Below are 14,790 nucleotides of genomic sequence, written 5' to 3'. Positions count from 1 at the left end.
AGATTACTAAAATGTTGATAATGAAAAAGATGACTCCTCTAAAACATATTTTTCAGCAAGGTTTCACGTACAGTATTTATTAGACTAATCTTTAAAACCTCTATGTAATCGGTTTCCCACCCATGAGCTAACGTAGGCTAATGTGATTAGCATGAGGTTGTAAATAACAAGAACATTTCCCAGGACATAGACATATCTGATATTGGCAGAAAGCTTACATTCTTGTTAATCTAACTGCACTGTCCAATTTACAGTAGCTATTACAGTGAATGAATACCATGCTATTGTTTGAGGAGAGTGCACAGTTATGAACTTGAAAATGTATTAATAAACCAATTTGGCACATTTGGGCAGTCTTGATACAACATTTTGAACAGAAATGCAATGGTTGAATCAGTCTAAAACTTTGCACATACACTGCTGCCATCTAGTGGCCAAAATCTAAATTTCACCTAACTTGGAATAGTACATTATGGCCATTCTCTTGCATTTCAAAGATGATGGGACAAAAAAAATGTTTTTCTTTGGATTATCTTTTACCAGATCTAATGTGTTATATTCTCCAACATTAATTTCACATTTCCACAAACTTCTTTCCTTTCAAATGGTATCAATAATATGCATATCCTTGCTTCAGGTCCTGAGCTACGAGGTCCGATCCTTAAGAGATAGTTCACCCAAATGACAAAATGACATTGGTTTTGGTTTTGCTTTGTACTGCTTACAGGGTATGGAAACCAATATGTAATTTGGTTGAACTATCCATTTAACATAGCGTAATTACTATATGAGTTGATGACAAAAATGAATCCAAGGCCAAGCACTTAAAATGTACTTTTTGCAACCCTGATTAACTTATAAGACTGATGTCATTGCCAAGTCATTGATGTCTGCTTGGTCCATATGCTTGTTTTTTTTACGTTATAGATAACTAATTTTATTTGGCAGCTGTTTTGGATGTCAACAATAATATATTTATTGAATGTAATTCTTTAATTACTACAAAGCTATTACCATCCTGAGTTGAAACATTAAAACCCATTCATACGGGGTCAGAGAAAGGATTATGAACCTCAGGAAATGTCAGTTGAATGTGAACCAGCACATCAAAAGTCTCTCTACTTTGAAAAGTTGCAATATAAAGTGGTGGAGAGATATTTATTTTTATAATAATCTGTAGAATACAATTTTCTTTTATCTTTATTTAATCAAGAAAATACCTATGAGGTTAGAAACAATCTATACAATTTATAATAATCAAATGGTTCCATTTATATTAAACTTACTGTACAGGCCATAAACAACATACATCAACATTATAAAGTAGAAATACTGTACAGTACTACTCTTAAGTCAACTCTGTTATATAGTTTATTACTGACTATACAGTATATTACCTACTATACTGTATATTACTGACTATACAGTATATTACTTACTACAGTGCCCTCCACTAATATTGGCACCCTTGGTAAATATGAGAAAAACGGGCTATGAATTTTTATTTATTGTTTATCCTCTTGGTCTTTCATTCAAAAAATCGAACCTTTAATTCAAGTAAAATAAAATAAAAATTAAATGTATTATCACGAAACAAATATTATTCTCAAATATATGTGTGCCACAATTATTGGCACCCCTTCATTCAATACTTTGTGCAACCTCCCTTTGCCAAGATAACAGCTCTGAGTCTCCTCCTATAATGTGTAATGAGGTTGGAGAACACATGGCAAGGGATCTGAGACCATTCCTCCATACAGAATCTCTCCAGATCCTTCAGATTCCGAGGTCCACACTTGTGGACTCTCCTCTTCAGCTCATCCCACAGATTTTCAATGGGGTTTAGGCCAAGGGACTAGGATGGCCATGGCAAAACCTTGATTCTGTGGTCAGTGAACCCTTTTTGTGTTGATTTTGAGGTGTGTTTTGGATCATTGTCCTGCTAGAAAATCCAACCATGGCCCAGTTTAAGCTTCCTGGCAGAGGCAGTCCGGTTTTGATTTAATATCTGCTGGCATGATACCATAGAGTCCATGATACCATGTATCCTGACAAGTTGTCCAGGGCCTTTGGAAGAAAAACAGCCCCAACATCAATGATCCACCACCATACTTCACAATAGGGATGAGGTACTTTTCTGCATGGCTATCTTTCTGTCTACGCCAAACCCACCTCTGGTGTTTGTTTCCAATAAGCTTTATTTTGGTCTCATCTGACCATAGAACCCAGTCACATTGAAAGTTCCAGTAACATTTAGCAAACTGTAGGCTCTTGAGATTGTTTGATGACAGCAAAGGCATTTTTATGGCAACCCTCCTAAACAACTTGTGGTTATGTGGGTGGCATCTGATTGTAGTTTTGGAGACTTTCTGACCCCAAGACCCAACTAACGTCTGCAATTCTCCAGCTGTGATACTTGGAGATTTTTTGGCTACTCAAACCATCCTCCTCACTGTGCGTGGGGTCAATATAGACACACATCCTCCTCCAGGCCGATTGTTAAAATCTCCAGTTGCTTTAAACTTCTTAAGTATTGTCCTGCTAGTGGAAATGGCCATTTTCAACCATTTAGCTATTTTCTCATAGCCATTTCCTGATTTGTGCAGCTCAACAACCTTTTGTCGCACATCATTACTGTATTCTCGGGTCTTTGCCATAGTGATGGATGACTATGGGAACTTCGTCTGTGTGTCACCTCATATTTATACCTCAGTGAAACAGGAAGTCATGGCTTACCACTTACAGTTGAAGTCAGAAGTTTACATACACTTAGGTTGGAGTCATTAAAACTCGTTTTTCAACCACTCCCCAAATTTCTTGTTAACAAACTGTAGTTTTGGCAAGTCGGTTAGGACATCTACTTTGTGCATGACACAAGTACTTTTTCCAACAATTGTTTAAAGACAGATTATTTCGTTTATAATTCACTATCACAATTCCTTTGGTCAGAAGTTTACATACACTAAGTTCACTGTGCCTTTAAACAGCTTGGAAAATTCCAGAAAATTATGTCATGGCTTTAGAAGCTTCTGATAGGCTAATTTACATCATTTGAGTCAATTGGAGGTGTACCTGTGGATGTATTTCAAGGACTACATTCAAACTCAGTGCCTCTTTGCTTGACATCATGGGAAAATCAAAAGAAATCAGCCAAGATCTCAGAAAACAAATTGTAGACCTCCACAGGTCTGGTTCATCCTTGGGTGAAATTTCCAAACGCCGGAAGGTACTACGTTCATCTGTACAAACAATAGTATGCAAGTATAAACACCCTGGGACTACGCAGCCGTCATACCGCTCAGGAAGGAGACATGCTCTGTCTCCTAGAGATGACCATACTTTGGTGTGCGAAAAGTGCAAATCAATCCTAGAACAATAACAAAGGACCTTGTGAAGATGCTGGAGGAAACAGGTACAAAAGTATCTATATCCACAGTAAAATGAGTCCTATATCGACATAACCTGAAAGGCCGCTCAGCAAGGAAGAAGCCACTGCTCCAAAACCGGCATAAAAAAGACAGACTACGGTTTGCAACTGCACATGGAGACAAAGATTGTACTTTTTGGAGAAATATTCTCTGGTCTGATGAAACAAAAATAGAACTGTTTGGCCATAATGGCCATCGTTATGTTTGGAGGAAAAAGGGGGAGGCTTGCAAGCCGGAGAACACTATCCCAACCGTGAAGCACGGAGGTGGCAGCATCATGTTGTGGGGGTGCTTTGCTGGAGGAGGGACTGGTGCACTTCACAAAATAGATGGCATCATGAGGGATGGAAAATGATGTGGATATATTGAAGCAACATCTCAAGACATCAGTCAGGAAGTTAAAGCTTGGTCACAAATGGACAAATGGACAATGACCCCAAGCATACTTCCAAAGTTGTGGCAAAATGGCTTAAGGACAACAAAATCAAGGTATTGGAGTGGCCATCACAAAGCTCTGATCTCAATCCTATAGAAAATTTGTGGTCAGAACTGAAAAAGCGTGTGCGAGCAAGGAGGCCTTCAAACCTGACTCAGTTACACCAGCTCTGTCAGGAGGAATGGGTCAAAATTCACCCAACTTATTGTGGGAAGCTTGTGAAAGTCTACCCGAAACATTTGACCCAAGTTAAACGATTTAAAGGCAATGCTACCAAATACTAATTGACCGTATATAAACGTCTGGCCCACTGGGAAAGTGATGAAAGAAATGAAAGCTGAAATAAATAATTCTCTCTACTATTATTCTGACATTTCATGTTCTTACAATAAAGTGGTGATCCTAACTGACCTAAGACAGGTCATTTTTACAAGGATTAAATGTCAGGAATTGTGAAAAACTTAGTTCAAATGTATTTGGCTAAGGTGTACGTAAACTTCCCACTTCAAATGTGTGTATAAATAGATATATATATACACTGCTCAAAAAAATAAAGGGAACACTTAAACAACACAATGTAACTCCAAGTCAATCACACTTCTGTGAAATCAAACTATCCACTTAGGAAGCAACACTGATTGACAATAAATTTCACATGCTGTTGTGGCCTGCTGGAGGTCATTTTGCAGGGCTCTGGCAGTGCACCTCCTTGCACAAAGGCGGAGGTAGCGGTCCTGCTGCTGGGTTGTTGCCCACCTACGGCCTCCTCCACGTCTCCTGATGTACTGGCCTGTCTCCTGGTAGCGCCTCCATGCTCTGGACACTACGCTGACAGACACAGCAAACCTTTTTGCCACAGTTGGCATTGATGTGCCATCCTGGATGAACTGCACTACCTGAGCCACTTGTGTGGGTTGTAGACTCCGTCTCATGCTACCACTAGGTGAGAGCACCGGCAGCATTCAAAAGTGACCAAAACATCAGCCAGGAAGCATAGGAACTGAGAAGTGGTCTGTGGTCACCACCTGCAGAATCACTCCTGTTTTGGGGGGTGTCTTGGTAATTGCCTATAATTTCCACCTTTTGTCTATTCCATTTGCACAACAGCATGTGAAATTTATTGTCAATCAGTGTTGCTTCCTAAGTGGACAGTTTGATTTCACAGAAGTGTGATTGACTTGGAGTTACATTGTGTTGTTTAAGTGTTCCCTTTATTTTTTTGAGCAGTGTATATACAATATTTCTTACTATACAGTATTTCTTACTATACAGTATATTACTGACTATACAGTATATTACTGATGATGCAGTATATTACTTAGAACCCTCTTATTGCCTCTGAATGGTTAGCAGTTAGCACTCGTACTTAGTCATAAAGTGGTGCCCGGTCGGTTTACGTCAGTGCCCTAAGGGTGTTGTTGGAGTCATCCTGGGTCTGTGTCATAGATCACAGCACTGCCCTTGAGCCCACAGCCCACATGTCACGCTTGAGTTGTGGCGATGATGCGTCCGTCGTAACAGTGTTAATGCAATTTCTTTGATGGTGTCTGAGCCATCTTCACGCTTGATAAAAGTAATGAAACGTTTGACGATTTTTGCCAGAGCTACTCTGGGTTCATGTATGTAGGAATTACGTTCATGTTAGTATGAAGGGGCAATCTGGGTATCAAACTAAAACAAAGCAGTGACCCTGTCACTTTTTTGGTGAACAGCTGAAGGCTGGAGAAACGTAACATCCAAAAATGGATGTAGAAATCCCAAATTGCCACTTTAACTCTCATCTAATCTTCATGCTGTTGCAGTATCAAGTCTCTTTCTCTGACTTGTGAAAGCAGGTTTAGTTACAACTTTTATTTTAGAAAAGTTAGAAGAGCCCCTGGAATACCACATAAAGCAGGAATGTTATACAGACAGTGAAAAATCACTGAGGATCCCAACCATGCATATCCCATGAAATCACACTCTCCCCTCTTGTACTCACACACATACCTTGTCAAGGTTATATAGTACAGAAGGATTATTAAGATGCCATTAGTAAGCATGCCTGTCCCTCCCAGATGTCTCCATGTCAGGACATTTCAGAGGAGGGATTAAATGTCCTCCTCAGCATATTCCATTGTTTGCCATTTGCTAATTTTATCGATAGGAGAAAAGAAGAATGGCCTTGTCAATCCTTAAGTATTCCCCTGAATGACTCTCTTGCTGACACTCAAATTGTGAAAAGTACATCATCTTTCTGTGCTCTGGAATACTGTTATGTGACACTTGTCATTGATGCCCTCCGGTAAAATGTATAATGAATGATAGTGTATAAATAAACCCACTGTTAATAGTGTTTGAATGTCCTCTCTTGCTATTTCAACTGCAAGGCCCCTCTCTCTCTGTCTCTCTCTTTCTCTCGATAGCTTTCAATTTTTCACTTTCTCTATTGCTTTCGTTCTCTATCGCTTTCGCTTTCTCTCTCTCTCTATCACTCTATCACTCTATCACTCACTCTCTCACTCACTCACTCACTCACTCACTCACTCACTCACTCACACACATACACACACTCCTACTTATGAATGTGTTGGAATCAGGGAGATTAATGTAATATACAGTATTTTGACAAGGTGTAAATTGAGGCTGATTTATCCTCATTTGTCTTAATTCTACATGTTTTGGCATCTCTGCCAAGAGGACAGCATTATTTTCCCTCTACATTCTGAAATATGACATCTCAGTGGAAGCGGAACACAGTGTCTGCATCCCAAATGGTGCCCTATTCCCTTTATATGGCCATGGTCAAAAGTAGTGCACTATAATGCGATTAGGGTGCCCACAGTCCGAGTACTCAGGAGGAGCTACACCTGTCCATCAATCTTCATATAAGGAAATGAGGGCCGTCTTCAGTTCTTCACACTCCAATGGGTTATATTGGACAGGTACATTATGAGGATTTATGGATGGAACTTAACACCACTGTGAACAATGTTGATTCTCCGGCTTGTTTGCAGTTATCTGACGTAATGATTAATAAGTCATGCTAAAAGGAAAATCCATGATGATGACTGACTGGAGTTTTCCAGTGTGTTTGCTAGTTTTGGATCTTGATTTTCAACGGGACTGATTTAGATCAGGGAAACCAGATGTTGGCATCTTCTCGCTAATTCTTCACAGTAATTGATCAATTAAGTTCCAGCAGGACTACTGAGAATACAGTTGTGGGGATAAACCTGCTCCAACAATAGGTCATATTTTGTGAGAAATATAATAATAATATGATGATGATGATGATAATAATAATATATGTCTTTCATTCTAACCCTCTCTTTGTTAACTCATAAGAATAGTTATTCTTAGGATGTGTGTGTTCCAAATAACACCCTATCCCCTACTTTTGACCCGGTCAGAGGTTTACAGACCAAATAGGAAAATGAGCTTCCAATTACAAAAACTCAACGACCTATGTGTGTGCTGACATGACTTTCAAACTGGAACCTTGTACATTGTAGTGTTCTTATAATGGAACTCAGGTTCTTAGGGAAGACAGTAATGTGTGACGCACTAGTTTAACCTAAAGATCCAGAGAGCTGTGCATTAGATGGCAGTGGCGTGCCGTGGGCCTGGGGCCTGGGCCTTCAGTGAGGTACTACACAGTCCCACCCGAATTAATCCACCTCTTATTACCATCATTATGATGCCATGACTTTAGACACTATACATTTAGACAGAAACGCAGTATAACCAGGCGTTGCGTCACCTTGAAATTGACAAATTTACATTTTTGGGTAAACAGTGTTTACTCAAAAACATGACACAATCAATGAGTCTTTTCAATATTTCCCTTCACCTTTTCATTGTGCAGCTCCGTTGCCCTGCGCGCTTGTCCTTTGAGCTGTAGATCCACTCCGGTGTCCCCAAAAGTTTTCAAAAGCACCATTGCTTGTAAGTGCCCAGCCGTACTTTGGTGTCTCGTTGCTGCCTTGGTTAGACAACTCAAGTTTGCAAAGCCAGTGTGGCTCCAAACACCAAATCGATCACTTGCAAATAATAGGCATTCCCAGCAGTACAGTTTGCAGTGCTTCCCGGAGCCTGTGAGCCATTGACAGCGCTCGTAGTTGAAACTTTTAAAGTGGCGAGCGAACGAATCCCTTTCCCGCCTGTGACAGGCTTTGTGGCGTCGGGCGACCTCTCCTTACAATGTCTAACTTTTCTTGAAAAGTTCGTCTTGAGAATGGCGTTATAATTATATCCTCGACCAAATCGATATCTTCTCCTCCTTCCGCCATTGTGGGTTGAAAAAACAGCTTAGTAGTACGCAAATTAATTTGTTTATCAAATTCAGTTTCCTAGATCTGCATATACCTGCCCATAGGACCTGCCTCTCAATATTGGTAATCCAATCAAAAGACGTGCACGCACTACGCCTGCTAGCTGGCTCCTGTGTAACACTGGAGCCAGCCAGCAGGCGTACAATAGCCAACTCTAAAGCTGATTGGTTGACACTAAATGTTCATTTCCATTCACTATAAGCTACAAGCACCCGCACTGTTGATTCTGAAGGCCTGGGGGCAGATTTTAGACCCCTGGCAACACATGATGGCTGAATATGATTGGATAAAAGATCTAACATAAAGACCTGCCCTCCAAATCTCAACCTGGGGCTGGAAGCAGTGCAACCAAGAGGAAAGCTATGAAATGAAGAGTATAACTCTTACTCTGGGGAATAATATAATACATATTTGTGGGAAAATATATTTAAAAAAAAATTATATTCTGATGATGTTTAGGCCAGCAGAGAAGGCCTTGCAGGCCCTGACGGCCCACCACTGTTAGATGGTGTGCACTGGTGCTGTCTACAGAAACGGACTGTCCAGATGGGCTGGTCCATCTTTAGCCCCGTGGGCCTGCCTAAATTAGCAGGGTTACACAGAATTATCATTATTTGGTTAATAATGGGGGCCTTGAGGGGGAAAATGTGACGTGTGGAGGCCTCAAGGAATTCGTTTTTACTGGTGTGTTAAAGTCATTCCAACATCTGCAGTGGCTGTACAGCATTTACTGCCATGTCCGGTTGTCCCAATACACCAGGGACCAGTTTTTCAAAAATGATCTATTTCGGCTATCGGATAGGATTAAATTCCTAGAAATAGACTTGAATATAACAAGAGTGCCCATTCAAGTCAATGATTTGTCAGTTCTATTCATTCTATTTCTATGTATTTAATCATATCCGATAGACGAAATCCAGATAGATGGCTTTTGAAAAACTGGGCCCTGCGCTTCTGCAGGGGCAGAACCTCCATCCTGTTAGACTCCTGTTTGTGACCTTTGTGTTTTAAAGCTCCCTGGATGATTCATCACGACCCTAATGAAACAGCTGCTATTCAGTTATAATGACATGATCTGCTGCTCCCCATACAAAACAGGTAATGCGTCCCAAATGAAACACTATATAGTGCATTACTTTTGACATTGTTGCCAAAATGTGAATTATATTTCCATTACATTTTTGATACTGTTGCAGAGGCAGTATGTGTTGGAATTAGCCCACTCTTGTCGTTAATTAGTGGGCAGTGGTGCTTCAAAAACAGGGTTTAGTTGGAAGATCACAAACAGCACTAATCGGTCATAAATTATAATGTCGTCCATGAGAGTTCAGGTTGCTTAATAAGAAGGTTCTTGTCACTCCACCACTGAGCTCTATGTTGTTTTTGTCTCTGACACAAAATGCCTTTTGTATAAATGACCACTTCAAAAATTCCCTTGATTCAGTTTTTCAATTTAGCAAGAGAGCATGACACCCACCGAACTGAAATTCTGTTTTAATTTATCTAAAGCAATTTGGGGCTTTCGTTTCCACTCTGACTCTGTGATTATATGTTAATAAGCCACACAACTAAGTGAAATGGCGAGGACACTGAAAAGCTTTTGTGTTATGGGGTCCCTCACATCCCTTTTCTCTTCAATTTACTTCTGACTGAAATGGAATTAGTTTCATCATGTGACCCATCATGTGTTTATGTACGCTAACGACTCAACAGTATAAACGTTGGCTACAACAATAAAATAAATAACTGACACCCTTAACATAGAGCTCCAGTCAGTTTTACAATGGGTAGCTAGCGATAAGCTGGTGCTAAATATCAAAAAAATGAAAAGCCTCATTTTTGCGACAAATCACTCGCTCAACGCTAAACCTTGTTTAGATCTATTATTGAATAATGTGGCTATTGAGCAAGTTGAGGAGACTAAACTGCTAGCTGTCACCCTAAATAGCAAGCTGTCATGGTCAAAACATATAGACTCAATGGTTGCTAAAATGGGAAGAGGTCTGTCCATGATAGGGCGTTGCTCTGCCTTGACATCTCAGTCGACAAGACAGGTCCTACAGGCCCTAGTTTTGTAGCACCTGGACTACTGCCCAGGTGTGTGGTCATGTGCGGCAAAGAAGGACATAGGTAAATTGCAGTTGGTCTAGAACAAAGAGACACATATCACACTTACAGTGCATTCGGAAAGTATTCAGACCCCTTGACATTTTCCACATTTTGTTAGGTTACAGCCTTCTTCTAAAATGGATTAAATATATTTTCCCCTCATCAATCTACACACAATACCCTATAATGACAAAGAAAACAGGTTTTTAGAAATGTTAGCAAATTTATTCAAAATCAAAAACAGAAATACCTTATTTACAAGTATTCAGACCCTTTGCTATGAGACTCAAAATGAAGCTCAAGTGCATCCTGTTTCCATTGATCATCCTTGTGATGTTTCTACAGCTTGATAGGAGTCCACCTGTGGTAAATTCAATTGATTGGGCATGATGTGGAAAGGCTGTCTATATAAGGTCCCACAGTTACAGTGCATGCCAGAGCAAAAACCAAGCCATGAGGTCGAAGGAATTGTTCGTAGACAGAAGCCGCTCCTCAGTAAAAGACACATGAAGGCCCGCTTACAGTTTGCCAAAAGGCACCTAAGGACTTTCAGTCCATGAGAAACAAGATTCTCTGGTCTGATGAAACCAAGATTGAACTCTTTGGCCTGAATGCCAAGTGTCATGTCTGGAGGAAACCTGGCCCATCCCTACGGTGAAGCATGGTGGTGGCAGCATCATGCTGTGGGGAAGTTTTTCAGCGGCAGGGACATATATTTATGTTAGCTCACCACAATAGCCCAAAACACAACGCCATTTTTTCACCGCAAAGATAGCTTTCACAAAACCCACAAATAGAGATACAAATAATCACTAACCTTTGAACAACTTCATCAGATGACAGTCTTATAACATCATGTTATACAATACATTTATGTTTTGTTCGAAAATTTGCATATTTATAGCTACAAATCCTGGTTTTACATTGTGAACATGGCGCAAAAATGCTCCAAATTGTCCGGAGAAATTTTGGAGAGTCACGTAATCTAACAGAAAAACTCATCATAAACTTTTCTGAAAAATACATGTTGGACATATACTTAAAGATACACTGGTTCTTAATGCAACCGCTGTGTTAGATTTTTTTTTTTAAACTTTATAAAGCACAGCATACAATAATCTGAGACAGCGCTCAGCCATTCTCCGCCATGTTGGAGTCAACATATTCAACAAAAATACGAAATAACATCATAAATATTCTCTTACCTTTGATGAACTTTCATCAGAATGCAGTGCCAGGAGTCCTAGTTCCACAATAAATCGTTGTTTTGTTTTAGAATGTCCATTTCTTCTGTCGAATTAGCAACTTTGGCTAACATAATGGTGCTCACGTGTCCATGAAAGTTTGGCGCATGGAACGAAAAATTCCAAAAGTCATAATAAAAGTCGAATAAACTGGTCAAACTCAGTTGAAAATCCATCTTTAGGATGTTTTTCTCGTATGTATCCAATAACGTCCCAGACGGAGCATTTCTTCGTGTCTACCTAACGCATTGCAAGAAACGATTTGGTACTCCCAGGTGCGCAGCAAAATACTGCCAATATGGCTGACCTGTCACTCCAAAAGCTCTCATTCGGTCCCACATCAGGCTAGACACCTCATTCAACGTTCTACTGCCTGTTGACATCTAGTGGAAGGCGTATGAAGTGCATACACATCCATAAATACAAGGCAATTGAATAGGAGCAGCCCTTCACAGAGACCCATTTCAGAATTTTCACTTCCTGTTTGGAAGTTTGCCTGCCAAATGAGTTCTGTTTTACTCACAGATATAATTCAAACAGTTTTAGAAACTTCAGAGTGTTTTCTATCCAATAGTAATGATAATATGCATATCAATGATCTAGAACAGAGTACGAGGCCGTTTAATTTGGGCACTATTTTTTCCCAAAGTGGAAATGGCGCCCCCTATTAAGAAGAAGTTTTAAAACACCTTACTTACCTTACTGCACAAAGATGACTGTGAAGAGACACGGACATTTTATATACACTACCATTGAAACGTTTGGGGTCACTTAGAAATGTTTTTGAAAGAAAACCACATTTTTTGTTCATTAAAATAACATCAAATTGATCAGAAATACAGTGTAGACATTGTTAATGTTGTAAATGACTATTGTAGCTGGAAACGGCAGATTATTTATGGAATATCTACATAGGCGTACAGAGGCCCATTATCAGCAACCATCACTCCTGTGTTCCAATGGCACATTGTGTTAGCTAATCCAAGTTTATCATATTAAAATGCTAATTGATCATTAGAAAACCATTTTGCAATTATGTTAGCGCAGCTGAAAACTGTTGTTCTGATTAAAGAAGCAATACAACTGGCCTTCTTTAGACTAGTTGAGTATCTAGAGCATCAGCATTTGTGGGTTCGATTACAGGTTCAAAATGGCCAGAAACAAAGAACTTTCTTCTGAAACTCTTCAGTCTATTCTTGTTCTGAGAAATGAAGGCTATTCCATGCGAGAAATTGCCAAGAAACTGAAGATCTCGTACAACGCTGTGTACTACTCCCTTCACAGAACAGCGCAAACTGGCCTTAACCAAAATAGAAAGAAGAGTGGGAGCCCCCGGTGCACAACTGAGCAAGAGGACAAGTACATTAGAGTGTCTAGTTTGAGAAACAGACGCCTCACAAGTCCTCAACTGGCATCTTCATTAAATAGTACCCGGAAAACACCAATCTCAATGTCAACAGTGAATAGGTGACTCCAGGATTCTGTCCTTCTAGGCAGAGTTCCTCTGTCCAGTGTCTGTGTTCCATTGCCCATCTTAATCTTTGGTTTTATTGGCCAGTCTGAGATATGTCTTTTTCTTTGCAACTCTGTCTAGAAGGCCAGCATCCCGGAGTCGCCTCTTCACTGTTGACGTTGGGACTGGTGTTTTGCGGGTACTATTTAATGAAGCTGCCAGTTGAGGACTTTATGAGATGCAGAGTACGTAAATGGATGATCTCCGCATGTGTGGTTCCAACCATGAAGCATGGAGGAGGAGGTGTGATGGTTTGGGGGCGCTTTGCTGATGACACTGTCTGTGATTTATTTAGAATTCAAGGCACACTTAACCAGCATGGCTACCACATCATTTTGCAGCGATATGCCATCCCATCTGGTTTGCGCTTAGTGGGACTATCATTTGTTTTTCAGCAGGACATTGACCAAACACACCAGGCTGTGTAAGGGCTGTTTGACCAAGAAGGAGAGTGATGGAGTGCTGCATCAGATAACCTGGCCTCCACAGTCACACGACCTCAACCCAATTGAGATGGTTTGGGATGAGTTGAACCGCAAAGTGAAGGAAAAGCAACACCAAAAGTGCTCAGCATATGTGGGAACTCCTTCAAGACTGTTGGAAAATCATTCCAGGTGAAGCTGTCATCAAGGCAAAGGGTGGCTACTTTGAAGAATCTATAATCTAAAATATATCTTGATTTGTTTAACACCTTTTTGGTTGGAATACATGATTCCATATGTGTAATTTCATAGTTTAGATGTCTTCACTATTATTCTACAATGTAGAAAATAATAAAAAAATAAAGAAACCCCCTTGAATGAGTAGGTGTGTTCAAACTTTTGACTGGTACTGTATATGCCATCCTACAGGAAACCAGAATACAGAATCCTGCATCTCTTATACATTTACATTTAAGTCATTTAGCAGACGCTCTTATCCAGAGCGACTTACAATACTGTCTTAAACATTTTGCATAGTTCCGGCACCTAAATAGAAACAGTACCGGCACCCAAAATGAGTGCCGCCACTATTTCAGTCCAAGTCAAGCACTGGTGCAGAGCTTGCAGTATTCAAACTCTATTCAGCTATTTTAAGATGAATGCACTAACTGTAAGTCACTCTGGATAAGAGTGTCTGCTAAATGACTAAAATGTAAATGTAGACATCCATTCTTATCCAACCTGCATCCGCATTCAGACTAGTTGAAGGACAATGGAGCTGATTAGCTTGCAAACATAAACACAGTCTGTCTGAATGGATTCTGATGTCCTCACAGGATAATGAGGATAACGAGCGTCTGCTATCTCTGTTAACAGACCCACAATGAGTCATACTCACAGGAACCTCTCACATTGTTCATTCCATCCCCAGATAGAGCATACCACATCCCTACAGCAACAGTCTGAAGACAAAACCTATAAATCCCTTGGACATTTTAGGATTGGACTAGAGCGTGAGAAGATAATCCTTGACCTATTAAGATGGAAATGTACTTAATGAAATATAGACGAGCAACTGGATGACAAAGTCAACTCTGTTGTAATTAGATACCGTTTTTCTAGTCCTTTTTCACACTTCCATTTTACATAACATTATTCCTGTGTCTCAGACTAATTACTGTTAGTTCAAGGTCAAGGAAAGCTGAACTCAATTGTTAAATTGAGATGAGTTATTTGATAGCTAGCTGTGGCTAAATAGTTTATGGTATGGATAATATGATTTGAGGAAATCTTAATTCTTTCACATAATGTTGTGGCCCTGGAGT

This window comes from Salvelinus fontinalis, chromosome 20 (assembly GCF_029448725.1).
Source record: "Salvelinus fontinalis isolate EN_2023a chromosome 20, ASM2944872v1, whole genome shotgun sequence".
NCBI lineage: Eukaryota > Metazoa > Chordata > Actinopteri > Salmoniformes > Salmonidae > Salvelinus > Salvelinus fontinalis.
This window is presented reverse-complemented; position numbering follows the sequence as displayed.